Source organism: Hemicordylus capensis, chromosome 1 (genome assembly GCF_027244095.1).
Source record: "Hemicordylus capensis ecotype Gifberg chromosome 1, rHemCap1.1.pri, whole genome shotgun sequence".
NCBI classification, from domain to species: domain Eukaryota; kingdom Metazoa; phylum Chordata; class Lepidosauria; order Squamata; family Cordylidae; genus Hemicordylus; species Hemicordylus capensis.
The window spans coordinates 187,442,784-187,460,516 of NC_069657.1; the positions used below are offsets into that span (position 1 = coordinate 187,442,784).

The 17,733-nt window shown below is 42.0% G+C and overlaps 1 protein-coding gene across 17 annotated transcripts in view; it reads right to left on the bottom strand.

Annotated features, from left to right (window-relative positions):
* BAZ2B (bromodomain adjacent to zinc finger domain 2B) overlaps positions 1–17,733 on the bottom strand; it is a 284,396-nt gene that overhangs the window by 199,855 nt on the left and 66,808 nt on the right. For 4 of the 17 annotated variants that reach the window (XM_053260524.1, XM_053260533.1, XM_053260564.1 and 1 more), the window contains one exon: positions 4,392–4,434. The exons of 11 other annotated variants lie outside the window; for them this stretch is intronic. The gene's annotated coding sequence lies outside the window, so the exon portion shown is untranslated. Of the gene's footprint in view, positions 1–4,391; positions 4,435–6,592; positions 6,679–7,031; positions 7,048–17,733 lie in introns of those variants that run through there. 2 more of the 17 variants (XM_053260577.1, XM_053260569.1) reach the window with 2 other exon arrangements.

A 17,733-nucleotide genomic window follows, 5' to 3' on the forward strand; every position in this document is an offset into this window, starting at 1 on the left:
ACAGAAACTGAAATAAAGATTATTATAATCTTGCGATACCATAGTGCAGACTCACACATTTGGAGATCTAAAATACAATAATCATGTATTGTTGCTTCTCAGGTGCTTGGCAAGCTTCCTGTTTTGCAATCCAGGCAGGCAACAAAAACAGGTTTACTGAGACCCTGGCTGGTGGATTTTATTAATCTTGGACTTGTTAGATTACAAATTTGTGCAGGGCTGCAATAGGGGTTTAATCTTTCCCATTCCCTGGTTGTTCAAAACTATGATGTTCAAATGTGGAAACAAGCTAATAGTAGTAATCATGGGCATTCCCTGAGGATAGGCCACATTTATTTTTAGAAAATAAATCCCTTTCCACTAGATCAGGGATTCTCAATGTTGGGTCCCCAGATTATTGGACTTCAACTCCCATAATCCCCAACCAAAGGCCTCTGGACCTGGGGATTATGGGAGTTGAAGTCCAATAACATCTGGGGACCCAACGTTGAGAATCCCTGCACTAGATAGTCTGTTCAGGAAAGACATACTTTGGTAAGAACTATTAAAACTCAACAAGTAGCAGATATTGTCCTGTTCAGTACAAGCAAGTTTCAGTGTCTGCCATCTATGGTAAAACTGTAGTTCTTCTTTCCTAAAACCAGATGCTCTCTTCCTCATTTTTTTGTGTGAACTCATCATTATAATCCCCCTTCACGACCTGCCTGGTTCTGCGCTTTCTGTAGTTGCTTCAAACTTACATGTAGCAGGTTATCTTGTCACTTTCCTCCTGTTTTGCTGTCACATCATGGGCACCCTGCTATGCAATGTATTCACTATGAAATTGTTCTTTTGACCTTTAAATCACTTGTTCCCTCCTATTTAATAGATTTGCTCTCTCCATATGAACCTGGCTGTTCTCCGAAATCAGCAGATGCTGGTCCCTTTCCCATTTCTAAATATTTGTAAGGTTGCATAGAGAGGTTTTAATAGCTTCACATGCTGCTGTGGAACATGCTGTCAGTTATAAGAGGAAACTGTTCCCAACTTGTGGGCCTTTTAAATCTAACCTTAAAATGATTTCTTTTAGTCAGCATTTCTAAAATGATTGTTTTAGCAATTTTTCTGTGCTACCAGATCTAATTTTAACTTTACTGATTGTAAAGCACCCCTGGGATGTAGGCATGAAGGTCGCTACTGAAATACAAGATTGCACAGTATCGTAAAATATTCAGCTTGCACTGAATAAGGAAGCTAAGTGTTACCCAACATAATGTTGCCTGATGCCCAGTTAAAACACAGCAGCACCAAATAAAATGCCTACCTTTATCTTTGACTACCAAAGACAGAGAACTAACTAATTTCCAATCTAAGGGGGTATAACATAATCTCAAACTTCTTTCTGGAAATAATCGACTGTTTCTGATAATCAAAAGTAATGAAAAGATACACAGCTGAAAGTGCCATCTATATACTCAACCCTCATAGACCTGGTAACTGGCAAACTTTATATAGTTTTCAAGAGTATGTTTGATACATTATATGCTGGGATTCAAGGAATTGTGTGACACTGGGTCTTTGGACTTGGGTTTCTCAAACAGTCATCACCTTTCACATAGCAAGCAATGTTTGAAACTGAGGCAACTTTTCAGAAGCAGTTTGTGATATGACATAGGGATTTGCTGTTTCTGAGGCTGCCAACTTTTATTAACCATTCCAACTCAATTTTCTTTAACAAGAAAATTAACAAATTAAAAATTATCATCATTAGGTCTGGACAATATATATCTGAGAGCTATTAAAGAAATCAAATGTTAAATTGTTGAACTACTATCAAATACACTCAACATAACATTAAAACTGGCCTTCTTATCAGAGGAATGAAGACTGCCAACATAATGCCATTTTTTAAAAAAGGATCCAGGGAAGAGACAGGACATTACAACTCATTTGCCTAATGTCTGCCCAGTTAAATTGGCAAAGTCTAGATATTAAACATACTGAAGAACAAGCCTTGCTGGGAAAGAATCAGCATAGCTTCTGCAGTCATTGAGAGTTAGACTTCTTTGAGAGTGAAAACAAACACATGAGGCATGGTATCTTCCAGAAAGCTTTTTATAAAGTCTTTCAACAAAGACTCCTGAGTAAACTTAGCAGTAACTTGAAAAGAGGACAGATTATCTAATGGTTATGTAATTGCTTACCAAACAAGAAAAAGCATAGGAATAAACTGACACTTCTCACAACAGAAGAATGAACATAGTGAGGCCTTCAAGGACCTGTACTGGGACTGGTGCTATTTAGCATTTATAAGTTGAGCAATGTAGTAGCCATGTTTGTGGATGACACCAAATAATTCATGAGAGTGAAAACCCAAGCAAGCTACAAAGAGCTTTAAAAGACTCTCAACGAACTGGGCTGCAAATTAGCCAATCAAATTCACTGTAAGTAAATGTAAAGTGATACAAATTGGGATGAAAGTTCTAAATTTCAGGAGGGGAGGGGAGATGTGATTTTTGCTTCTTTTCCCTACCCACAAAAGCACTTTTCATTGCCAGAAATATGTCTCTGAGGGTGAGGGCTGCGCAGCTCGTTTACCGTGTCCTTGCAAGGGCAGGTCTCTTGCTCCACCCTCCTAACCATGTCAGCCACTGTATTTGAAACATGGCATGAGATTCAGTAGAGGGTCCCCTCAATGCAAATATGAAAGAAAAGGACTTCACTGCTTGTGGAGATCTCTCTCTCTCTCTCTCTCTCTCTATATATATATATATATCTTGATTGTAGCCATTATTTCCAATTAAGACCCATTAATTTCAGTGGCTGACATCCTAACAAAGCGCTTCCAGGAGGACATTACATGAGAATGAAGCTGCTGTGCTAGCTACTTATGCGAAGTCTGGAGCTTGTATTCCTGAATAGTGTTGTGCAATTGCAAGCATTCTTACACAACCTGAAGCACAATCTCTCGTTTTAAAGGGAACTTTTGCACAAGAGCATTATAGTGCAAGAGCACAACAGTACCATTCTGCCAGAAAAAACCCAAAACCCCTTTATAGCACAACTATGCAATCTCCTTGTGCTAGTACAACTCTGTCACACAAATGCTTTGTTAGGATGTCAGCCAGTAAGACTTGCTTCCACATTCTTTATTTCCACCAACAGTTTTCATTCAGATAAACATGACTTCTGGATGAGAATGATGAAGTATCTTGTTAATTCCCACCAATGGCTGGGAACTGAATTATTGAATTTTACAAACAGCAAATGCAGCAAATGAGCCATAATAATGATAATATCAAACAGTACCTAGGGTATAATTTCACTTAGAAATAAGACCACCATTCTCCTCTGTAACAATACTAAAAGGTAAAAAGAGACTTGATAGGCACTAAGGTACAGACATTATTGCTGCAATCCAGCTAGGATGATCCATAAATTGGAACAGATTTCTGTGCACAAACTGCCCTTCTAGCTTTTCCCCTGTGGGGTGGCGCTGTGACAGGAGGAACCCTTCAGTCAGCACAATATCCAAAAATGCCATTTCTATCAAGGCTGATCATTAGGGAATTTCAGTAACGTTTTCCAGGCCCACATCACCATTCTCCATATTATATATGGGGCACAGATTTTGGACAAACTCTCATCTTTCTTAAATTTCCATGTCTCCACTGAATATTTAAGCCCTTTTAACAACCTACATTGGGCTTAGCTGCGCTTGTCTTCTCCCTCATTTTCTCCTCTCCAAATAATTTGCCCTGAAGCTCTTTTTCTTTAGAAAGAAGCCTGTCATTGGGGGTTTGTTACGTGCATTTGCACTGAACATGAGGACTGGACACATGTTACATGTGTGTAGTTGATACATTTAGAGAGGTAAAGGGGTCATGCCCATTGTCTCTGCCCACCCACCTAAATGCATTTAGATAACTGGAGAGCCTGCTTTTGGCATGGCCTCCAATCACATGGACAGGTTGTACAAACGCAGGCTATTTTTCAAGTTACACTACATGGATGTGGGGAGTGGAGAAAGTCCAGCAGGCATCACACTGCCCCGCCATGAATGTTGAATGGACACATATGGAACATGTGTACCATTCTATATAGTAAGGCCCATAAGTGGGCTCTTAATCCTGATTAAACATTTTTAACTGGATCAGCTTTTATGAGTACATGATAATACAGAAGATGATACAGCAGATGATATATAGGCAGATGTGCATAATCCAGAAAAATATAGTAATACCGAAATCCTATTGAAAAGAACTGGACTTAAACATTTAACCCTGCATTAATTTACACTGATTTCAATACACTTCACTTTCTCCAGATTGTGCCCATATTTTTCTGACTTTGATATGATTAATACATTTTTTGAAAATTGTCAGAATGCCATTTATTGAGGATCTACTTACTGTGATCAATCTGGTCAATTCTGTAGCATCACTGTTTTGCAAGCTGAAATACAAAAGTAAGGTAATGTTCACCTGAATCACTCACACATGTTAAACCATTTCTGTGAGCAAACACCTCAAATAGAATATTTAAAATGTTTTAAAATAAAATATTCCCCTTCGGGGACAGGGCTGCAGTTCAGTGGCAGAACATCTGCCTTGCATACAGAAGGTCGGAAAGCCCAGGTTCAATCCCTGGCATCTCCAGGTAGGGCTGGGAAAGTCTCCTGCCTGCAACCTTGGGCAGCTTCTGTCAGCCAGTATAGACAATGCTGATCTAGATGGAACAACAATCTGACTTGGTATAAAGCATTTTCCTATGTTCTTATGTGGTTAGTGGGGCTGGAGCTTGTAGATGCCATTGTAACCATGTACACCGATGAAGAGGGCTGACAAATGCAATCACTACATCTGACTGCAGAAATTATTTCAACAAAAGAAATTATGGCTGTCCTCTTGCTTCCGGTGTGTGTGTGGAGGGTAGAATGATTATTGAGGGGACTGCAACGAGCGATTCCTTTCCTTGCCATACCACCCAGTAGCTGGGTGCGCCACTTCTGTGCCAGATTTGCTGATGAATGCCAGACTACTCATAGCAAGCTGTGCTTCTTCCCCATAGCTCTCCTTGAAGTATCTGGCAACTAACTCCTCCCCACAACCCTGCAAGTGACACGATACCAGCTGTGAGAAACCTGTGCAGTGTAGCACTGAGGAGAAAGGCATCACCGGATGTTTCACAGCAAAACTTAAGGGAGCTTCAGCACAGGTCTTCTTCCAAGTTACAATACACTCATTCTCCTGACTGCTATACTTTTGCTGAAACCGATCTTCACTAGGACCCTATTCTAGTGACTGGAAGCAGAAGAAGAGAGCGTTGCTGTACCTTGAACAGAAGAGTTAATTTTGGCAAGTGCAGTTTGACACCCAGGGCAAGAAAAGCTGGACCCGCTCAGACTTCCTCTTTTATGGAACTGCTAAAAGGTCCAGGGTCCTTTCCTCCTAACCTTATACCTACATGACACCTGCATGCATTTTATGAAACCGGCTGTAAGAAAACAACATTAGAATCACTTGCCTGAAGTCTTTTAAAAAGAGAAATAGCCTAACGAGATCTGAATGCAGAAAGACAGTCTGGCAAGGACTGAAACCTTTTCAGTGTGTATTTTCATGGAATTTAGCAGGAATAGGGGACATCGGACTATCACTGTAAGATAGTGATTCCCTCACTTGTATGGCTATTTTTCTATTTGGAATGAATCTCTCAGGCAAACATGTATGTAGATCAGCCTTGCACACTCACCACTAGTTTGGCCTCTGCATGCAAATCCATTCCTTTCTCCTTCTACCACCAAACTCCCCAAGTGCACATGTAATTCTAACATCTCTTCTACCAGTTGGCTTGAGAAAGATGGGCCTTGGAGCAAAAAACCCATTCCCAATTACTCCCAGGTCTGCCTCTGGAAAACGAGAGAGGGAGGGGTACAGAGAGAGTTGCAGATGGAATAGGAGGGTTAACTGATGTGATTTAGAGGATTTTGTGGTTTGTAACCAACTAATACCACTCCAAAGCATTTCAGTCTTTTTCTGTGGGAACTACTGCCCTTGTTACCTGGGGCTTTTATGAGGAAAGAAGCAACATCTCCTTCCCCTCAACCATGCAGTTGTAACACATGAGCCGAATCTCTACATGAATGCTCAATCAAGTGGAGGATCCATTTCAATGATTTCACTCTCCCAAAAGAGGCTAGAGTGCAAACAGTGCATCCATGTTATTCTTTCTCTTTTTTGAGGGAGAGAAATAGTGCAAACAGGGCCTCTGCATGACTGGGCATTCATACAGAGGCTATAGCTCATATATTACACCATGTGCATAGCAGAGGGGAAGAAAAGTACTACTACTCTGCTCTGTGAAGGACATGCATGAACCAAAGTATTTCCCAAACAGATTGCATTCACCTCATTCTGATGGGGTGAGGGAGAGCTAGCATGAGAAAGAAGGAAAGTAACTTAACCCTCCCCACTCCCCTTTACTCCTCTACCATTCCAGCAGCAGCTGACAATCCAAGGGCTACAGGTTGAAAAGCAAAACTCTAGAAAGATGGGGAATGAAAACAGAACAAAGATACAGAATGGGACTGCCAAATGAACAAAGGTGTGCTTACTTGAATATGGCCTTCTCTTGTGCCTTTAACATGAAGGTTATGGTTTATATGCCATAGAAATTAGCACTAGGAGCAGAGGTGCACCTAGGTAATTTTGGATTCTGGACCTAAAGGCCTTTGGAGGCTCTGCCCCTCCCCCACTGCCCCAGTATTTTAAACACATTTTTAACACGACCACACCATCCGGAACAGACTATAAAGGATTTGGAGGCTCCCAGGGTGTGTGGAGGCCCTGGACTTCGGCCCAGAAGTCCAGGGGTAACAGCGCCTCTGACTATGAGGTACTACTACTGACTGCAGATCATGCTGCTGTTAGTCATAGGGACCAGTAGAAAAAGATAGCACAGTGGTTCTCTTATTTCCTTTACAATTTCCATGGAGATTCCTGCCTAGTTGAACCACCTTCCTCTTCTGGCAGAAAAAGCCTGAGTTTAGCTACCTGTTGTCTCCATTTCTCCTGTATTTGCTTCCTGGATTCTAGCAACAGGAGCAGTAAAACTGAAGGAGTACTGTATAAGATGTCCTTATACAGACACACCGTTTCCCGGTGTTTAGGAGGAGTTACTACAGCAAGCAAACTGCTTTGCTCCTATCTATCGTCCTGAAGCATTAGAATCATATAACACTACAACTGGTTTATGCTCCAAGGTATCAGTATTATTACACATCACCACAAAAGTGGCATCTCAGAAGATCTTCTGACAGTCATCTTGAAGTCAAAAGCGTATATTGAAGTCAAAAGCCAGCGTGGTGTAGTGGTTAGAGTGCTGGACTAGGACCGGGGAGACCCGAGTTCAAATCCCCATTCAGCCATGATACTAGCTGGGTGACTCTGGGCCAGTCACTTCTCTCTCAGCCTAACCTACTTTGCAGGGTTGTTGTGAGGAGAAACTCAAGTATGTAGTACACCGCTCTGGGCTACTTGGAGGAAGAGCGGGAGATAAATGTAATAATAATAATAATAATAATAATAATAATATGTGAGCCCAGCATCATCCACAAATGAAGGGAACAAAGCCAACCCTGTAATGACAATGCTAGTAAGGGATGACATAACAGAAGAATATTTTAATAAAGCCTTGCAGGAATTAGAAAGGACTTTTCAAGACCATCTGCTCTGACTGAAATCTTCCCACAGAAACTGAAAGATGCTTCATCCATCAGTCTTACAAGAATAAAGGTGACACCTGAATGGTGGAAGTACAGATAACTCTCATTCCTCCCCAGTGTTGCTGAAAAGAGTCTTACTTTAGATTTCATATATATGTATATACACACACACCCCACCACCACCACCACCAGTGCTGCATCAACACAGTTGACTGGAAAGAGAAAATGTTTTTCACTCTCCAAGGGGACCAACAGCCTAGCTTTAAAAAGACTACATACAGAAAAAGGTGACAGAAGGAAAAAATATAATTTCACCCTCCCAAACACATTCTTATCCTTCCCCTGTTCAGCCACATTACTGTGCAATTTCTTTGAAGGACAGATGGTATGCTGACTACCTCAAAGCAACTCGACTTAGCAATTCCTGTCATGAATGTGTTAAGGTGTTCGTGGTTTGGCTCCTGGGCTGTTTTGCAGCCATAGCAGCAACACCCAAACCACAACCTGTAAGGAAGACAACTGGCTTCATTGGCTTAACTGTGTTGTGGCTAGAACATAGGGCTTAAGACAAGGGAAGCCCAGAATCAAATCCATGCACAACCACAAGGGTTACTTGGGGCTGGATCCCCTGAAACAGCCCGTGTAAACAAGTGGGGGAGGAATGTGGGTGTGCACATCTTTCACCCCATGCACTGCTGCACTTTGCCTTAATCACACCTAATCACTGCTTTATGCACAGTTCACAGATTACTTTAAAGTAGTATTTGAATTCCATATAGAGGGGTGATTTGTGTACACTTTCCCCACACGATTAAATGATGGTGTACCAGGTAGGAGGAGAGATAGACTGCACCCACACTCTCACACCAGGCAGACTGCACCTACATTCCTTCCCTCTTGCAATTACCCCCTCTTCCCTAGGGTGCTGCAAGCTCATCTGGATTTGGATGGCCTTTTATTGCTGCTGAGTCACTAATTAACAAAATATGACAGTGGCTAAAATATAGAAAGTTCCATAATTTGGAAAAATCAGGAACTCCCTTTCAGTGTTCTCTCTAATTTTTTTTCATCTGTGTGTGGAATGAGTTTTGTTCTGAGTGGCAGTATCAAGGCAGTGTACGTGCATGTGCATTCGGAGTGGAGCTTTCCTGATTCAACCTGAGCGGGATCTAAAATTAACTGAGCGGACATAAAAAAAACTTGCGAACACACACACATGCACATGCCTTAGAGAGCACACTGCTCCCTTTTGGTCATGCTAGTTATCATTAGGAAGGGGACTGAAAATAAATCTGTTAATATTATGCCATTATATAAATCTATGGTGAGACCCCACTTGTAGTACTGTGTAGAGTTCTGGTCATCTTATCTCAAAAAGGATATTATACCACTGGAAAAGGTGCAGAAGAGGGCAATCAAAATGATCAAGGGTCTAAAGCACCTCTCTTACAAAGTAGGACTACAACATTTGGGGCTTTTCAGTTTAGAAAAAAGGCTAAAGTAGATTCAGCTTATAAAATTATGTATCGATTGGCAAGAGAGAGAGGTTTTTCTCCCTCTCTCACAACACAATCCCATGAAACTGACTGCCAGGAAATTTAGGACCAATAAAAGGAAGTACTTTTTAACACAGTGCATAAGTAATATATGGAATTCTCTGCCACAAGGTGTGGTGAGGCTACCAGTTTGGATGGCTTCAAAAGGGGCTTAGACATGTCCTCCATGAATTTGTCTATCACTAGTCTTGATGATGATAGGATGCCTCTGAACACCAGGTGTAACACAGGAATATAGGAAGCTGACTTCTACCGAGTCAGACCACATTGGCCCATAGCTCAGTATTGTCTACACAGACTGGCAGTGGCTTCTCCAAGGTTACAGCCAGGAGTTTCTCTCAGCCCTATCTGGAGATGCCAGGAAGGGAACTTGGAACCTTCTGCATGCAAGTATCAGATGATCTTCCCAGAATATCCCATCCCCTAAGGGGAATATCTTACAGTGCTCTCATGTAGTCTCCCATTCAAATGCAAACCAGGGCAAACCCTGCTGAGCAAAGGGGACAATTCATGCTTGCTACCACAAGTCCAGTTCTCTTTCTATAGGAGAAACAGCAGGAGAGGCAACATGCATTCATCTTCTGTTTGCGGGCTTCTCAGAGGCATCTGTTCGGCCACTGTGAGAAAAAGGATGCTGGACTAGATAGGCCTTGGGCCTGATCCATCAAGGCTTTTCTTATGTTCTTATGATGAATGCATATCATGAAAGTAAAAAGAGAGAGATCTGAACAACTTCCTCAGCAGAGACTGAAGAAAAGGACATCACCTACTTCCCCCTTTTTATTATAAGACAGCAAACTGTCCAAAGAATAATTATTGGATGTATGTCCTCTACTTTAATCAAAAGGTGGTATGTCTGTTCAAGCAGCAATGAGCTGAAAGTTAGCTGGTTGCCTATCTACCTGCTGAAACAACTCATTTTATGAAATTTACTATTTCTCTCCCCTCAATTTTTTATTATGATTTGGTTATTCACATGTTCCTCTGCAAACAAGCTGTAGCCATTGCTGACATGGAACCTGCCACAACTCATGACAGAGGCAGGAGGGAAAGAGAAATGGTTATCTAAAGCTGCATGGATAGTCAAATAGCAGAAATAGGAAACAGAGGACTGCACGCAAGCCTCAGCTCAGTTTTCAAAACATTCTCCACCTCCGTTCGATATCCCATCCCTGCAAACTGCAGCTGGATCTCAAGTTAGTAGCTTTATGTTCTTCCCCTTTTAACAAGCAGTCAATGAACCTTTCCCTCACTCATTAGTCTCTCTGTCCTTGAGGAGAAGAAGAAAACACTGTCCAAAAACACTGGCTACTGGCATGTAGCTTGTAATCCAAGGCTTGGGCAAGAAAGCTTAAAAGACAAAAATCAGAACAAGTATTTAAAGGACCACTTTTTCTGCCAGCTTCTTTGAGCTTCACGAGCAGATTTATAATATTTATATACTACTTATCAATTTTTAAAAGTTTACAAAGCAGTTTACATAGTAAAGAAATAGCAATAGCACTTAGCACTTACATTTATATACCGCTCTATAGCTGGAAGCTCTCTAAGCAGTTTTACAATGATTTAGCATATTGCCCCCCAACATTCTGGGTACTCATTTTACCGACCTCGGAAGGATGGAAGGCTGAGTCTACCTTGAGCCCCTGGTCAGGATCGAACTTGTAACCTTCTGGTTACAGGGCAGCAGTTTTACCACTGCGCCACCAGTGGCTCTTGGAATGGAAAATGGAAAATGGAAAAGAAATGTTCCTCGTCTTAAAAGATGATCTTTAAAACATACACACACTACTCTGTGTTGTGTGGTTTGTGGTCTGTTTGTGATCTGATCTATGTGTGATTCTGGATCTTCAAAAGCCCTGTTCACACGTTATGTTCAACACCTGTGCAATGAGTGCATTGTGCATACATGTACAGCTATGCAGACAGGTACAGTTATTCACACATTATGTTGAATGCAGATACAGAAGCACACTTCCTATTTGAACCATGCATTTGAGGGGCCTATAATCGGGTTCACGTTTTAAATGAATGCAGTACAGACATTCACACAAAACCATGTACACTCATACAATATAATGAGGTGGTTCTCACGACCAGCCGAAACCAGGCTAAGGGAGCCCTGTTTCAGATGGTTGTGCGCTGCAATGGGAGCTGTGTGTCTCCCAGCAGTAAGCCTGCTTAAATGTCCCACCCTTAAATGAGGGTTTTCTGATTGTGTGCCTGCCATGGCTGCTTGCAGCCGCAGTGGACACAGTTGAGGGGGGGAGGGTACCCCAGGAATTACTGGGGTGCTGGGGGGCAGGGCACCACACAACGGCATTTCCCTTCCCTTGACCCCTGCAGCTGCCAGGCGAAGGGCGGGTGGATAGCAGTAGAGCCGCCACTCGTCTGCGCCATCGATCCACCCATGCAGGGAACCCTCTTTAGATCGTCTGTGAGAAAGGTAAACCCTCCTTCCACACAGTTAACCCTGATTGTGAAGAGAGCTTCATTGTCTAAATAGTGCTTATGCATTTCTGATTTGTAGGCTTTGAACCTTTCTGCTTTGTAGTTGTGTGTGTGTGTGTGTGTGTGTGTGTGTATGTGTGTGTGTGTGTATGTGTGTGTTTCATCATGTGTGGGATTGGTGATTGGTGGATGGACCCATGCAAGACCTTGCTGTAAGATGCTAGCACCTGCTGAAAGCCAGTTACTTATTCTTTGTCTACAGGAAGCCAGCAGTCTCAATTAACCTGCTTTATATTACTAGGATTTGTTCTTTCCTTTTGATAGACTAGAGCAGTCTTTTGTTCACACCTTTGGTTTGCTGCTTTTGAGAGCTGCTTGCTATACATTGTTAATCACAGCCAAGGGCATTTTACAAATAATCCTGCACTTCAAAGACAACATGTCCATATTTCACATTTTTAAGAAACTGCTCAGCTATGATTAGAAATTGATCATTTCCTTGTATTTTACCATTGTCTCCAAAGCCTACTGTACAGCACAAGGTCACAAGTTAAAAATGATTGACAAATGACTTAACAAATGTCTTCTAAAGCAGAAGTTAAATATATTCTAGTCTCTCACCATAATTAGTAAAAATCGTCATGCTCTCATTATATTCTTAAAATAACTCTCTTTAAGAGAAATGATCACGCTGGATATATGCTGGTTAAGATTTTGAATGATAAAGATTAAAGCTACATGATATATTTGCATTATGCTCTGCATTATGCATGAGAAGTTAGAACTTATCCTCACATAGTTTAGCTCATGGTGGCTTTCAGAACACTCTGCATCAGTATTATTCTTTCATACAAAGACCATTCTGGGTCAAGTAACAGCTTAAGCATTGTGGACTGAAGTTGCTAACCATTCTGACTCTAGTGCAATTGGTCTGCTAAATCCTTATACACTCTGTTCTATAGTGGTGGATGTCTAAAGGGAACAGTGACCACATTGCCTGTAGTGGGAATAATAAAAATAGGAATTGCCCCCCCCCAACAAGAAACTGCCACTGGTGGCCATTCAACCCCCAGGGACATATTTTTGAGACCATAGGGGACAGTTAAGGGAAAGGAGAAATAAGTCAAAGGGATTCCTCCCCATTTGTGCGAATGGAAAGTACTTCCATGAATGGAAGACTAGTTTGAATGCTGTCCTATACCTATATAGCGCTTCAAAGCATTCCAATTCGCTGTTCACTATCTCAAGAAATTTAAATACTGGTCTGCATGTGGAAGAGATTGCCTGTACATTTGCCCAGAATGTCTAATTGTGGATCTTCTGAGATCTTAAATCTTGAGTTGTAATTCACACATGTATAACGTTACCACCATATTTACTCTTTACAGCAATAAAAAGATTGCCTAGGACTACTACTAATATTTATATACTGCTTTTCAACAAAAGTTTGCAAAGCGATTTACATAGAAAAATAAATAAATAATAAACAAAATGATTCCCTGTCCCAAAAGGCTCACAATCTAAAAAGAAACACAAGGCATGCAACAGCCACTGGAGGGATGCTGTGCTGGGGTTGGATAGGGCTAGTTGCTCTCCCCCTGCTAAATATAAGGGAATCACCACTTTGAAAAGTGCCTCTTTGCTCAGTTAACATTCTGTACACACTGAATGGCCTGCTCTAGGCTGTATATTAAGACTGAAGTAGAAATGTCTCCACATAGGGACACTGTGATACCATCTACAGGCAAACCTCACCATTCACGGACCCGGCATCCACAGTTGGATAACTGACACCCAACCTCAGCATATGCAGGGTGTGTGTGTGTGTGTGTGTGTGTGTGTGTGTGTGTAAACAAAGGGTTAATTTTCAAGTATGTGAAGTTTTGGGGTGGCCAATAATGACCTCTGTAGCATCATTTTAAGCAAAGGATCCATTTTGTACTCATTTGTTTAAAAAAAATTCCCATGAAAAATTGTGGGGAAATTGCAATTTTGGCCATTTGCGGGGGCATTGCAGGAAAGCTGCAGATCCAGCAAGCATAGTCGGGCACTTTCCCCCCATTATCTCTACCTCTTTTCCCTGTTTTTCCGCCCACAGCCTCCAGGAACCTAACCCTCCCATCCCATTGACTTAATGCCCATTATCTGCAGTTCCATTATCCACGGTTGCAGCAGAGAATGGAACCCTCACAGATAACAGGGTTCACCTGATATCATGCAATCTCTGGGTGAAGAGAGGCATAAAAGCAGGGTGAAAATGGTTTGGATAGATACTTGCCGCATTCCAAGGCATTTCATTTTAAGGCAAAGAATATGTATTCCACCCACTTTTGCCACACTTCAGAATGCCTGTCTTTACCTTTCATTACACTGACTACAGGAGATTAAAGCTTCAATCCCATGCACACTTGCAAGTCTCATTGAAATAAGTGGGGTTTATTTCTAAATAAAAATGTATGGACTTGAACAGCAAGTGGGGCTAGCAATGGAGGTATATGTTGGTTGCATACATGAAGCTGCCTTCTACTGAGTTAGACCACTGGTTCATCTAGCTCAGGACTGGAGGTGCCTGAGGCAAGGTAGTGCCTGAGACAAGATACCAAATGCTGCCTTGCCCCATGCCCCTGCTGAGGGTGGCCTCCTTTCAAAACCAATCCGAGCACACCTTGGAAGTGGTACAGGAGATGGGCAGGAGATGAGGAGAAGGGAAGGCTGCCAGTAGCCTCCGCTTCTTGCCCTGTGCTTCTTGCAAGCTTTGCACAAAGTGGGAGGAGAGGCGTTCCTTACAAGGGCTGCAAGGGTAAGATTGGTTCCAAAGAGCTGCTCTGATGGCAATGACAAGGGGCATTTTGCCGCCCTGCTGCTGCTCCAATAGTCTGCCACTTGAGGTGACTGCCTGAGAGACTGTTGACTCTGATGGGCAATGACTCTCCAGAATTTTAGACAAAGATCTTTTCTCAGCCCTACTTGGAGATGCTGAGGTTTGAACCTATACCTTCTGTATACAAAGCATGTGCTACCACATATCTATTCCCAATATGCAGCTGATCCAATGTGAGAAACAAAATAGATGTTTCTTCTCTAAAGGATACCATTGCACTTCATTTTATTTGTGGAGGCGGGGGGAGACTATTCAGCTCAGGGACTATGAAATTAGTTCATCGTGTACAACTACTCATGTTGACCTCGGATACTGAAAAGTGAAGCAGATGTACTTGAAGAAGAGTCGATCACATTCTATCTCACTGTTTTGTGTTTTGGGGGAAAGAGCTACAATATTCTCCAATGCATTTAAGATAATGGATAGGATAATTCTCCAAAATATTCTCTTCAATTCTAATCAATGCGCTGCCGAATATTCTTTACAAGTCTATGAGTGCAGACAGGATGATGCAAGATATCACTATTTGCTCATAAAGTCTTATGAATAGTCCTAAAAATAAGCAGCAAGCATAACAATGGTATTATCCTAGATGGATCTGATTTTAAAACAAGAATTGGACCAGTATTCCTTCTAAGGTGTACGCATGTGCATGCACTCACAAGTTTTTTTATGTCCACTCAGTTAGTTTTAGATCCCGCTCAGGTTGAATCAAGCAGGCCCCATTTTGAATACACATGCGCACACACTACCTTAATACTGCGGCTCATAACAAAACTCATTCTGCACACAGATGAAAAAAAATTAGAGAGAACACTAAAATGGTCAGCGCTCATTTCCTGAAAGGCATTTGATAAAATGAGAACATTGAAAAGCACTGAGAAATGAAAGGTGAGTGGGTTCTTTAGAGGGTTCATTCAGTTCATTCCTCTGCCAAAATACTTGGCATACATTTCATTGCCAATGCAGTTGGCAGCCATTCCTGTGCCCATGCCCAAATGTCCCATATTGGTATACTGCCAGGTTCTTGGGAAACTACTTTGCTGCCCTTATAAATCTCAGTGTGCTGAAGTTCTTCGGATATTAGACTTAAATTTACCTCACCCTTTGTCCCATTATCTCTGGTTATGCCCCCTTATACCAAAGCTTTGCTTCTCTCCACCCTTCCACTTAACTCTTAGAAAAGAAAGGGCAACAGAGCCCACTTATGCTCTCAATGCCTTTGAAAATATAGGCTGCATGCTCCAAAGAAGAGCATTTGTATAGCAGCATGTCTGTGCACACAGCTGCACTGAAGGCTGCAGGAGGTGCGTGGCAGTACAGCCATCTGTAACTGAGCAAGGGCAGTCTGTTCAATTAGAAGACATGAGAGGGAAATTATATGCTAGTACAGCATTTCTGTCATGGATATTTCTACAGGCAGCTGAGTATAGACAAGAAATTCAAATATGTTTTAACATAATAACAAAAAGAGGAAGGTCGAAAACCAGAGCAGATTCCCCCCCCCCCAGTGTAATAGACTATTCTATTTTTCTGACACAGGTACTAATCACTATGTTGGAAATTGAACAGCGAGAAAAGCTTATGACGTATAGTCAGAATACCATCTATGTATTATATACGTTACAGTGATTGCAAAATTGGGTGGATGTCACTATTCACATGAAAGCCGACAATCCAGACATATTTTATGAAGGTTAAAAGAAACTCCGCAATGAAGGAATGAATGTGGACACAGTCACCTAAATATGATTGTCAGTATTCACTAGTATATGCTCAAAACATATTTTGTAAGAATCGTTTACAGTTCCAATCCCAAATGAACCATGGCCTTCGGGTTGGAGCATTTCTAGAGTGGACTCGGGAGCTGCTAATTTCTGGCAAGTTCCGGGCCATGCTGTAAAAACATGAGAAGTAGACACTAGGGAAGTGTACAGATCCGGTGATGGCCGGTTCGGTGGTGGTGGGGAGAGCTTTAAGGCACGAGGATTACCATCCCCTCCCTGTCGCCGCACTTCCCTCACCGGCACTGTCTTTAAAATTGCTGGGATAGAGTGGCAAGGGACCCCCAAAACTCCCCCAACCGCCACAAATTTCATAAAAATCTTGCCAAACTGCAGATACTCAGGTTATGGTTGATGAGACCTACCACAATTTTCCAGTGGCGGATACTCAAATCTGCAACTGGAAAACCTGCAGTTGGCGAGGGATGACTGTATCTGGTTTTGCTAAGTCTCAATTTGGCAAAGACAGAACTTGGATGCCTGACTTCATTGAGGTTTGTTTTATTTGTGAGATAGTGTTGTGGCAAGAAATGGACAGCGGCAGCTGTGCGTGTGTGTGTGTGTGTGTGTGTGTGTGTGTGTGTGTGTGTAAAATATTTCTTGGTGATTACTATGATGAGCTCCATGTCTGGCCTTGCGCACTAACTTGTGCTTCACTCACTGCTCTGGTCTGCTCTGCAATTCACATTGCAAAGTATACTCAGTCAAAATGTGGCTGCTCTAGTTGAGCTTATGGCTATGCTTACTTACTGCGACGGGTGCTGCTGCTGTGGCAGCTGTTGCAATGCTAGGAAGTAAGGAATCATAATTGTCTGTGAGAGAGCAACTTGTGCCAGTGATATTACTGCAGCGCAGGGTGATACTGTGGCTGGCAGTGGATTCTGGGTCTGTCATTCTTTTTTGGCCATTTTTGGACTGTGTTTGAAATGTGTGTTCTGTGTTGGAAGGGTCAGATTCCTTTTACTGTGTGCTTCTGCAATGTTTGTCAAGGTTGAAAAATGCATTGCAAATTGCAACGCAAAACCTGTGTGTGTGCTCTGTGTGTAGGGATGTGTGGAACATTCCTCAGTCAGAACGTTCAAATTTAAAACAGGCCATTTCAAGAATTCCAATCTCTGAACAGAATGCCCTTCAAATAAAGTGTCTGTTCCAAGTTTGGGATGGAACAGCTCGTTTTGAGTCGGAACATTCCAAGCACCATTTTGGAATCCAAAATAGCGCTCTTTTGGCTTCTGCACATGAATGGCGGCAATTTGCGTGGTCAGTACCTCAACCAGTTGTTCTGACGGAACATTCCATGGATTTAGTGTTCCGTTCCAAGCTCTGAACAGCATGCAAAATCTGTTTTGTGCAAACACC